The 11,661-nt window shown below is 43.9% G+C and overlaps 1 pseudogene; it reads right to left on the bottom strand.

The window, feature by feature from the left end:
- Nucleotides 1-4,331: 4,331 nt before the first annotated feature.
- LOC100944523 lies at nucleotides 4,332-6,711 on the bottom strand (annotated as a pseudogene).
- Between the last annotated feature and the right edge of the window lie 4,950 nt (nucleotides 6,712-11,661).

The raw sequence follows: 11,661 nt of genomic DNA, 5'->3' as shown, positions 1-11,661 counted from the left end.
CTTCACAGTTTTATTGTAAGGGTATTTCTGTATGGAACAAGCTTTGAAAAATTGAAAAAATAAGTAAATGAATATGTAAGTTTATATAAAGAAATGTGTATAAAACAACTAACTAGAGGGAGGGTATTGACTGTTTCTAACATAAAGAAATGGACCCAGGGTGGTGCCTGTGGCTCAGTGAGTTGGGCGCCAGCCCCATATACCGAGGGTGGTGGGTTTGGGCTGGCCCCGGCCAAACTGCAACAAAGGATGGCTGGGTGTTATGGCAGACGCCTGTGGTCCTAGCTGCTTGGGAGGCTGAGGCAAGAGAATTGCCTGGGCCCAGGAGTTGGAAGTTGCTGTGAACTCTGTGAAACCATGACACTCTACCGAGAGCAATAAAGTTAGACTCTGTCTTTACAAAAAAAAAAAAAAAAGAAATGGTACCTGTTTGAGATGGATATGCTTATTATTGTATGTCATATGTTTTCATGATGGTTGTTTCTGAATTATTTTGCCGGCATTTTGTATATTTCCTTATGATTGGGGTTTATTACGGGACAATGATTGTTTTCCTTTGGAAGTGACATTCTTCCTTCTTTTTTCATGGTTCGTGTGTCCCTACATTGTTTTCTATGCATCTGATAGAAAAGGTGCCTCTTCCAGTTTTATGGAGTAGGTTTTATAGGAAAACTCTTTATTTGTGTGAATGGGTCTTTGGGTGTCAGTTCAGCGGGGTGTATTGGCCTTGGTTCTGGGTGGACACAGTAGTGTGCTGCCTGTAGGTTCTTCACCTGTATTACATACTAGTGGCATTTGTGAGGTCTCAATAGTCTAGGCTGAGAGAGTTTGTGATTATGGTGGGGTGGGCTTGTTGGATTTTTTTCTCAGTTTAGAGGTACATGTGTATACATGGTAGGTTGGCTAACATGATGTATGGCTTGCTGGGGTTGGGGTCACAGGGCTATTAGTCTGGCCAAAAGCACATGCATATGGTGGTCATCTGGCCTTGGGTTATGTTTGCCAGGGATAACTCACGGGGCTGTTTCTCATGCCCGGGACATAGCTGCATACACCTGTTCATTTGGCTTAGGAGTATATTCACTGAAGGCAGCTATGGGGCTGTTTTTTAGTCCTGGTGTGCAGGCACATGGCGGGTCTGCCAGGCGAAGTCCATGGAGCTACTGCGCAGGTCTAGAACATGGGTTCTTGGCTATTTGGCTGGCCTAGGGGCATGCCTACAAGAGGTGGCCTGTAGACTGTTTCTGAGACCCTTACTGGGTGATGCAGGGCCATTGGACAGGCCATGGGTGTGTGTATGGCGTGGGGTGGGCTGGGCTCATGTCCTGAGTGTAGGTGTGTAGCCGCTCTGTCAGCCCAGGGGCATGTCTTTAGCTACTAGAAGGCTCAGGAACCTCAGCTGCTTGTGTGTCTTGCCAACCTTTGGCTGGCTGAAGGGCAAGTTCCTTTCCTCTGGGTGGAAGTGTGGTTGGTTTACCTGCTCTGCAGAAACAGAGTCACAGCCAATCCTTGATCCAAGCTCTCCCCAGTTGGGGTTGTGTCATTTAGCCACCATGTGGGCTTGGTGTAATGAAGATGGAACCCCAGTGATAGAGAAGTACAGTGCTTACTGCTCTACTGCTCCATCCTCCAGCCCCCTTCCCCCCCAGATGTGACTCTTGTTTAAAGATGGCACTGTTCTGCAGCCACCTGGCTCACAGGGTATGGATGGGGTTGGGGAGTACACATCTTGTGCTACTAATTTCTGATAGCGCAGTTGTGTGATTTCCTGCCTACTCTCTAGACTGGGCTAAAGGCTCCTGAGGACTGTGGAATTCTCCTGCTGTTAGGACTCTAGTTTGCAGTGGCAGTGGGTGCTGGTGGGGATCCTCTGCTTTCTTTTTCCCTGAAATGGTAATTACTTCCTGACTTCAGGCAGATCTGATCTGGGCAGGAGAAATGGGGCTGCAGAGTCCAGGTGTCTTCAGGCCCACCTCCTAGGCTTCCAGTTACTACAGGTGTGTCTCCACTTCCTGCTGCACTCCAGTGCTCTCCCTTTGACACTTCAGTTACATTTTACCTATTTATTTGTTGCCTTGGTCATTTCTTGTGAGAAGGGGGAATAATACAACACATTCTGAGAACCAAAAACTTTTTATCTTAAAATAATTTTTGACTTATTGAAAAGTTGTAAAAATATAAAGTTCACGTTTACCCTTTATCTTCCTTCTAGTGTCAATATAATGCATAATCATAGTACAGTGATGTAAACCAAAAAGTTAGTATTGTAATTAACTAAATACAGTAATTTAATTTACCAAATAATTCACTAATGTATAAATTTGAATACATTGAATATATTCACAAAATATAATTTAGTGAGTAAAAAGATTCACTGAACAGTAAGTGCTATCTGAATACCACTAGTTTTTCCATTAATGTTCTTTTTCTGTGCAAAGACCTGATCCAGATCCCATTTTATATTTATTTGTCATGTTCCTGAGTCTTCTCTCATTTGTGACCTCTTTCTTTCTTTTTTTTTTTTTTTTTTTTTGAGACAGAGATTCCTTTGTTGTTCATTGGTTAGAGTGCTGTGGTGCTGTGGTGTCATAGCTCACAGCAACCTTAGACTCTTGGGCTCAAGTGATTCTCTTGCCTTTGCCTCACAAGTAGATGGGACTACGGGCACCTGCCACACAACACCAGGCTATTTTTGGAGATGTGGTCTCGCTCTATGCTGGAGACCTGTGAGCCGCAGGCATCTGCCTGCCTTGGCCTCCCAGAGTTTTGGGATTGTGGGCATGAGCCACTGCACCTGGCCTTGTGACCTCTTTCGATTTTGTTATAGCTGTGTCAGCCTTCTTTTGGTTAATGTTTGCATACAAATGGATTTTTTAAAAACCCAAGGGACCATTTTTGTCTTATAATTGGAGCAGTTGTCAGTTAGATCATATATATATATATATTTAGAGAGAGAGAGAGAGACATACATACATATATATATATATTTTTTTTTTTTTTTTTTTTTGAGACAGAGCCTCAAGCTGTCACCCTGGGTAGTAGAATGCCGTGGCATGACAGCTCATAGCAACCTCAAACTCCTGGGCTTAAGCGATTCTCTCGCCTCAGCCTCCCAAGTAGCTGGGACTATAGGCGCCTCCCACAACACCTGACTATGTTTTTGGTTGTAGTTGTCATTGTTGTTTGGCAGGCCTAGGCAGCTCAAACCTGCCAGCTCTGTTGTATGTGGCTGGCGCCAAGCCAGTTTGTAGGATATTTTCATTTTATTTGCATTCTGTTATCTTAAGTAACATTTTTATTTTAGGAAATATTGTGTTCTTAAGTATGACCTAAGCTTTTATAATTTTATGTTAAGTTTTGAGGGTATGAGTGGATATTCATCCCATAATTTAAAAAAAATTGCATGATTACTTTCTTGGATAGAATTTGAATGGTAATTTCTTGCAGATACTATTTGTGCTTCAGTACTGAAATGCTGTTTTGCCTCATCTCCAGCATATACATACAAACTAAAGAAAATTTAAACATCTAAATTCCTTCTTTTTAATGAATTATTTTCTGAAGTATAATAGACCTTTTCTTTAAGCAGCATGCCTTGAAACTAATTGGCACTGTAATACTTTTATCATATTTTAAATTTAATATAAATCGAAGCTACTTCCTTAATTTATGTCAAACAGCTTATTGCCAGCATGGGAGCTGCAGATATTGTGTGTTATAGCTTATGACATCCCAAAGTAGAACATTTTATTCAGTGACATGAGCTGGCACAGTGGGCAAGATTACACTAATTCATTTGGGTAAGTGAACTGCAGCTTAGGAAGTTTATGTACAAAAACTGTACTGTCAAGAGTTTCTTTGTGATTCTTTAATGATGAGAAACTCTGGGTTTACAGTTTTGCTATCTTAATTTCTGTTGTCCTTATTGCATGCAGAGGATTAATTTTTATCTTATTTAAGTTAAAATCAACATACCTTTTTTTTAAATGTATCATTGTCTCTTTAAATAAAGTAATGCTTTCCATAAAAAGCAAAGGTGGGGCTTTTGCCTTGATGCTGAACAATGCTGGCTCTAGAATTCTGTGCAATTTTGTACAAAAATACATTCTCTGAAAAATTATTTTCCACTTGTGAACTTCAGTATGACCATTTTCAAAGGCAGATCACAATAAAAACTACCATTGTCTTAAATTCTGCAGGGCTGTGGTGAAAAGCCATGGTTGAGAAACCCAGTGAAGCACACACAAGGACACAGCATGGACACTTTGGGTTTTGGAGTTGGAGGAAATAGGAGTAAAAAGTTGATTTTGTGTGCAATACTTTTAGATGCTCTAGGAAGACCCCAAATCATGATAGCCATGGCAGTCTGTAAAAAAGTCACTGTAGCCTGCTGTTGCTGAGTTGCCTGCATACCCATAGCTTCCATACCCAGCGCCAGCATTCATGTACTGTCTGTGGTTGGCGCCACCAAATCGTTATCCTTGTTCTCATTCTCACCTGCGGGTATTCCCTCCTTGTCCTTGTCCTCGAAGATTAGGGGGTGGGGAGACTTCATTGTGCATGGGGCCTCCCATGCCAAAGCCAGGGTTATGCGGCTTAGCAGCAAATTTTTGTCCACCTCTGACAGGTAATGGGGGCTCTCTTTTTGTTAGCATTAAGTGCAAGAGGAGTGCCAGGGAAAAGCTTTTCTAGTGCTGCAAGGGCAGCATATGCCTTTGCCACCTTTTTGTTGGAACCAGCATCTTGAAACTTCTGTGGATCCACCTCAATCTCCATGACAAACTGCTTGTCATGGCTCCCCCAACCCCAGTCTCTGAGATGAGCTCCTACTTGAGGCCACGCCTCTTCTCATTCAGTTCTATAACTGGGTTCTTGCCATGCTTCATGAGGATTGTCCCCTGCTTGGTAGTGGCATCTGAGGGAAAAGCAGCCCTGGGGGGTTTAGACAGCTTCCACCACGGGAGTAGGGGCCACCACCTTGGGCTTCACTTCTATCTCCTCAGCAGAGTCTTCCCCCTTGCTAGAGTCCCTGCCCTCAGCACCCGTCGGCAAGCCCATGTCCTGTAACACTTTAATAGCCACATGCAGCTTGGCAGTCTTTTTAGACGGTCCAGAGGCCTTAAATGAATTGCCATCAACCTCCACCGACATCATGAAGATGGGGGCGTGGACAGGCCCAGTTTGGGAAACCAGTTTGTACTATAGGCCTGGCGTCAGCTGATTCAGCCACATCAGGGCATTCATTGCTTAGAGAGGTTCTGCCTTCTCTTTGTTTTGAATCTTCTTTTTGGTGGGAGACTTCTCCCCATCTTCTTCCATTGGGCATTTCATGGGCATAATGGCATAGGTGGTGCGGGGGTAGGGGGGCTTGAACAGTGTAGTCCACTGGGTTTTCATTTTTTGGTTTCTTGGGCATCTTGGGAGGCAGAGGGTCCATACCCAGGACTTTATGGATCTGGCCAAATACGGCAAGCCGTAATGCATGCTGCACACTCTGTGTGATATCTTCCTGTTGCTGTCTGTCTGGATGCCCAGTAGCATCAGTGGCTTCTTTTTCACAAGGCTCATAAATGCCATAACCATCTGGCATCACGATGCCCAAAACCAGGCACTCCAGGACTCTCCGGAGGGCCTCATCAGCAGTCCCCATCAGTCTGTTGGCTCTGCCGATGGATTTCTCACACAGGAGCTCAAGACGCCAGCCTCAGAGGGGCCCCCAGGTGGGCACACAGGTGCATAGGTCCCTGAGGACCCGAATGACAATGACACAGGACTTCAGCCCATTAGCTCTGGCCTGGAACCACTTGGCATGTTGGAGAGACGCCGAGGCAGCAAGACATTTCTGCCTGTCCAGAATGTCCAGGGAATCATTGACTGATAGCATTTCTCCAGCTAATACTTTTTCCAGCACCTGTGGCTCAAATGGCTAAGGTGCCAGCCACATACACCTGAGCTGGCAGGTTCAAATCCAGCCCAGGCCTGCCAAACAACAATGATGGCTGCAACCAAAAAATAGCCAGGTGTTATGGCGGGCACCTGTAGTACCAGCTACTTGGGAGGCAGAGGCAGGAGACTCGCTTGAGCCCAGGAGTTGGAGGTTGCTGTGAGCTGTGATGGCACAACACTCTACACAGAGCTTGAGGCTCTGTCTCAAAAAAAAATACTTTTTCCATTTTTTCTCTGACAATAAGGGATGTCGGGTGGATGGTTAGAGACAACGGAGCCTCTTTAGTGTTTTTTTTATCACAATTGCAGCACCATTGACAGATTACAGTATTTTGTACTTGTCTTCTGTTACAGCAGCAAGCTGTATGGTCAGGTTGTTGGTCACCTTGTCCAAGAGGGCAGTTGTGGGCTTCTCTTTACATAGCAGTACCAGCTCCAGATCCCAATCCCTCTTGACAGAATACCCTTTGCCATAAGGCCCACACGCATCATGCCTCAGAGGGTTCTTGTGATGTGTTCGGTCTTATGTTCCCCAGCCCCTTCTTTGCTCTCATCCTCAGGGGGTACATCCGTACTCTCAGACTCAGCATGTTCACCACTGCCTTTTTCCTGCTCATCTATCCAATCAGACACAGCTTTGAGTGCCCATTCAGGGTGGGACACCATGTTCTGGACTGCCTCCAGTTCCTCTTGTGTTGGATAAATGGAAGAATACTTTGCCATCACATGGCGATCATCACTGACAAAAATTCACATTGGATGCATTTTTACTTTTTCCGTAGTATCTGGAAATCAAACTTTGCTTATCTTCTCAAACCATGACAGATTTCCTTGGTGTTATCAATGCTTCAGCTATCTTGTCAGAGTCCACTTCCTGGATCACAGATGCCACCCCCCTGCCACAGCCCTCCGGGGTCTCCCCCCAAAAGCCATGCAGTGTGTGCCAGGCTGCTGAGTCCAATTGCAATGGTGAGAAGAGGAGGAGGCGGCTACACATCTTTAAATGCCTGTGTTTTGTCTGTCAGTCATTAAGAATTAAAATCTCATTAAAAACATTTTGTCGGCTCGGCACCTGTGGCTCAAGTGGCAAAGGCGCCAGCCACATACATCCAAGGTGGCGGGTTCAAATCCAGCCCGGGCCTGCCAAACAGCAATATGGCTGCAACCAAAAAAGAGCTGGGCATTGTGGCGGGCACCTGTGGTCCCAGCTACTTGGGAGGCTGAAACAAGAGACTTGCTTGAGCCCAGGAATTGGAGGTTGCTGTGAGCTATGATGTTAAAGCACTCTACCCAGGGGGACAGCTTGAGGCTCCTGTCTAAAAAAAAAAAACAAAACAAAACATTTTTTCACATGATTACTATCTGGTAGTTAGTTCTGAAAGCTCATAGTCTACATGTAAATATATCTGTCTTAGCTTGTTTTTTAGATAGTTTCACTATGTCACCCTTGGTAGAGTGCTGTGCATCACAGCTCATGGCAACCTCCAACTCTTGGGTTTAAGCAATTCTCTTGCCTCAGCCTCCCAAGTAGCTGGGACTACAGGCGCCTGCCACAATGCTCAGCTATTTTTTGCTGCAGTTGTCATGGTTGTTTTAGCTGGCCCGGGCTGGGTTCGAACCCGCCAGCCTCAGTGTATATGACTGGTACCAGTGTGCTATGGGCCCTGAGCCTTTTTTTTTGAGACAGAATTTTATTATGTCGCCCTGGTTAGAGTGCCATGGCATCACAGCTCACAGCAACCTCCAACTCTGGGGTCAAGCAATTCTCCTTCCTCAGCCTCCCTAGAAGCTGGGATTACAGGCGCCTGCCACAATGCCCAGCTATTTTTTTGTTGCAGTTGTCATTATTGTTTTAGCTGGCCTGGGCCAGTTTTGAACCCACCACCCTGGGTGTGTGTGGCTGGCACCCTACTGTCTTAGCTTTTTTTAATGTTACTACAACAGAATATCAAAGAATGGATAGTTTGTAATGAGTAAAAGTTTATTTGACTCATGGTTCTGGAGACTAGGAAGTCTAAGAGCATAGTACTGGCATCTGGCAAGGACCTTCATGCTGCATCACTGTATGGCAGAGGTGAAAGGATGTGAGAGTTAGACAAGGCTGAACAAATAAAGATACCCTCTTGATAATGACATTAATTCATTCTTGAGGATGAAGCCCTCATGGCCTAATCACCTCTTAACAGAACCACCTGTTAATACCATTGCAATGGCAATTGTTTTGTTGTTCTTCAGAGGCAGGGATGTTGCTATGTTGTCCAGGCTGACCTTGAACTCCTGGGCACTTGGATCTCCCACTTCAGCCTCCTGACTATACAGGTACACACCCCCATGCCCAGCTATACTATGAGTTACGGAGGAGACATTTAAACCCCAGCATTCTACCCTTAGCCATATAAAACTCATATCCTTCTCATATGCAAAATACTTTCATTTCATCCTAACAGCCCCAAAAGTTGTTCCAGCATGAACTTAAAAGTCCAAATCCAAAATTAGCAAGGTATGTGCTTTTAAAATACAATGGTAGGACAGGCATAGGATACATTCTCATTCCAAAAAGGGGAAATAGGCAAGAAGAAAGGGGTCCCAGGCTAGTCTAAAACCCAACAGGGAAAAACAATATTAAGTCTGAAGGCTGGAGAATAATCTCCTTTGCCTATATGCCCCCTTATCCTGGGCATGGTGGGGTAGGAGTTAGGCCTACAAAGCCTCAGGCAACCCTGCCACTATGGCTCTGCTGGTCTCAGTCCACCTAGCAACTCTCATGGGTTGGAATCTTCATGCCTTCAGCTTTCCCAGGCTGGCCTGACTGGTAGGGTGGACCTCAATGGTTCTGTGGTCTCAGGTACTGCCCATTCCCAAGGCTCCAGTAGGCATTACCTTGGGGAGTTTGCACTGGCCTTATTCCTAGGGCTTCCATGGGCAATGCTCTAGTGGGCTGTCCACAGTGGCTTCACCCTTGTGACAATTTCTTCCTGGGCCCTCAGGCTGTTGGAGACATCTTTGAAATCTGGACAGATGCTACCATGGCTCTGCAGCCCTTGCATTCTCTGTACCTCAAGAGACAGCACCATGTGGACAGTGCCAAAGCTTTGGCTTATTCCTTCTGAAGCAGCAGCCTAAGTACTGTGTCAGAAAGTAGAGATCACAGTCCTGAGGTAGTCCTGTGGCTGTGAGTATTGACGTCTCAGAAATCTTGTCTTTAAGGCTCTGTGCTGGGTCTGTGATGGGGAAAGAGAACCTTGAAGATGTCTGAGATGCCTTCCAAGTCTTGATAAGTAGCACCTGCCTCCCATCTGTCTGTATTAATCTTTTGGGGGGTAGGTCACTTGTGTACACCCTTGGTTTGTTCTCCTAAGCACATCTTTTTACTCCATATTTGACTAGGCTGCACATTTTCTTAGTCTTTTTGTTGTCCTTTTAATTATAAATTCTGCTTTTAAATAATTTATCCCCACTGGTAACTTACTATATGTGGTTAAAAGTAACCACACAGCTCTTTTGATATTTTGCTTAGAAAATTCTTCTGTCAGATATCCAAGTTCCTTCCCTTTATAGTATCCCTTCTACAAAGTTCTCAGGCATGGACACATAGACAGCTAAGTGTCTTTGCAGCTTTATAATAAGGATACCCTTTACTCCAGTTTTCAATACCTTGTTCCTCTGCAGGATGGAGGTCTGTTGTTCCTATTTCTACCAACTTGCTAATCAGAACCACTTAAGTAATCTCTAAGAAGTTTCAGGTCTCTACACCTTTCACCAAAATTGTCCTTGACGCTCTATTTATGACCATCTAGGCTTTTTAATTCTTTCCTTCTTCTCTTCTGTCCCTTCCTTCCTTGATGAGGTCTTTTCCTGTCATCCAGGCCTGAGTGTAGTGGCATAATCAAAGCTGATTGCAGCCTCAGCTCAAATGATTCTCCTGCCTCAGATTCCTGAGTAGCTGGGACCGTGGTGTGTATTGCCATGTTTGATTTTTTTTTTCTTTTGTTGTAGAGATGAGGTCTAACTATGTTGCCCAAGCTCAAATTCTTCAGCTTACTCATTACCAAGTTCCAAAGCTGCTTTTACATTTTAAGGTATTTGTTATAGCAACAGCACCACTTCTTGGAATCAGTTTTCTCTTTCCGCCCCTCCCTTTTGTGGTTCTACATAACTGACCTGCGTTTCTTCCTGATAAGAGACCACCAACTACAGGCTGGTTCCAGCTAGTGTACAGAGGCAGCACACAGGATGCCTCTGTGTCCTCAGTTTCACCTTTTGATTCGTAGAGCCTAATTTCAATGCATTTGAATGTTAAGTCTCCACCTTAAAGTGAATATGGGACATATTTCACATGCATGTTTCTTATTACATATGTGTGTACACCCTTCATGAATATTCACACTTCTCCTGTAAACTGTTGAATATGTATGCCTATCAGACCTGTTCAGCATAAATTCCTGTCTCACCCTTCCCTCACTTGAAGTGCATGCATATGGTATCTGCCAGAGGCTACACTTCCTAGTTTGTCAGGACAGCCAGTGTACAGGCTGCAACCATTTCTAATAAATAAAGCTCTCCTCTTCAAATTTATGAACGTTTTGATTCTTCAGTAACAAACAGTACCTTAAAAATTAGAGAAATTTGGCCAGAGTGCTAGGATTATAGGCATGAACCACTTGGCTGAGAAGTGGCTCATGCCTATAATCCTAGCACTCTGGGAGGCCAGGGCAGGTAGATTGCTTGAGCTCATGGGTTCGAGACCAGTCTGGGCCAGAGTGAGACTCATCACTAAAAATAGCCTGGTATGGGGGTGCCTATAGTCCCAGCTACTTGGGGGGCTGCGGCAAGAGAATTACTTGAGCCTAAGAGTTTGAGGTTGCTGTGAGATATGATGCCATGGCACTCCACTGAGGAGGTCAAAGTGAGACTTTGTCACAAAAAAGAAAAAAAAATTAGAGAAATTATTATTATTATTATTTTGCAGTTTTTTTTATTTTTTATTTTTTTTTATTTTTTTTTATTTTTTTTTTATTTTGCAGTTTTTGACAGGGGCTGGGTTTGAACTCACCACCTCTGGCATATGGGGCCAGAGCCCTACTGCTTTGAGCCACAGGTGCCGCCTGAGAAATTATTTTTTTACTAAAGTTTTTCTGGAAGTTGTTTTTTTTTTCCCAACCTCCCAAGTACAGGTGCCCACCACAACACCTGACTATTTTTAGAGATGAGGTCTTACTCTTGCTCAGGCTTGTCAGGATTGCCATGAACTTAGGCAGTCCACCTGCCTTGGCCTCCTTGAGCCACTGAGCCTGGTCTGGAAGTTTTTATTATAAAATATGTTTTTAAGAATTACTTGTATGAGAAGCAAAGGATTGCATTATTTACCTATTAGTGTATAAAAATTTTAATATTTAGTGGGATTTTTAAGAGCTGCCATAAAGATCTTTCTTTTAGTGCTCATAACACAAAAGTAAGACATTGTCATCCAGTGGAACATGAACTGTTAAAGTAATGTAAAAAAAAAAGCTGGAAAAAGAAAAATCTGTATGGTCTAATAGTATGGTGAAAAAGATCAAATATGTGTAGAATTTTATTATTATTTTGTTTATTATGTAAAACAAAGAGCACACTTAAGTTTTTTTTGTTGTTTTGTTTTTGAGACAGAGTCCCAAGCTGTTGCCCTGAATAGAGTACTATGGCATCACAGCTCACAGCAACCTCAAACTCTTGGGC

Source organism: Otolemur garnettii, unplaced genomic scaffold (assembly GCF_000181295.1).
Source record: "Otolemur garnettii isolate 467f Iridium unplaced genomic scaffold, OtoGar3 scaffold00052, whole genome shotgun sequence".
In the NCBI taxonomy this organism is placed as follows: Eukaryota; Metazoa; Chordata; class Mammalia; order Primates; family Galagidae; genus Otolemur; species Otolemur garnettii.
Note: the sequence above shows the minus strand (reverse complement) of the source record. Positions and strands in the feature narration are given on the sequence as shown.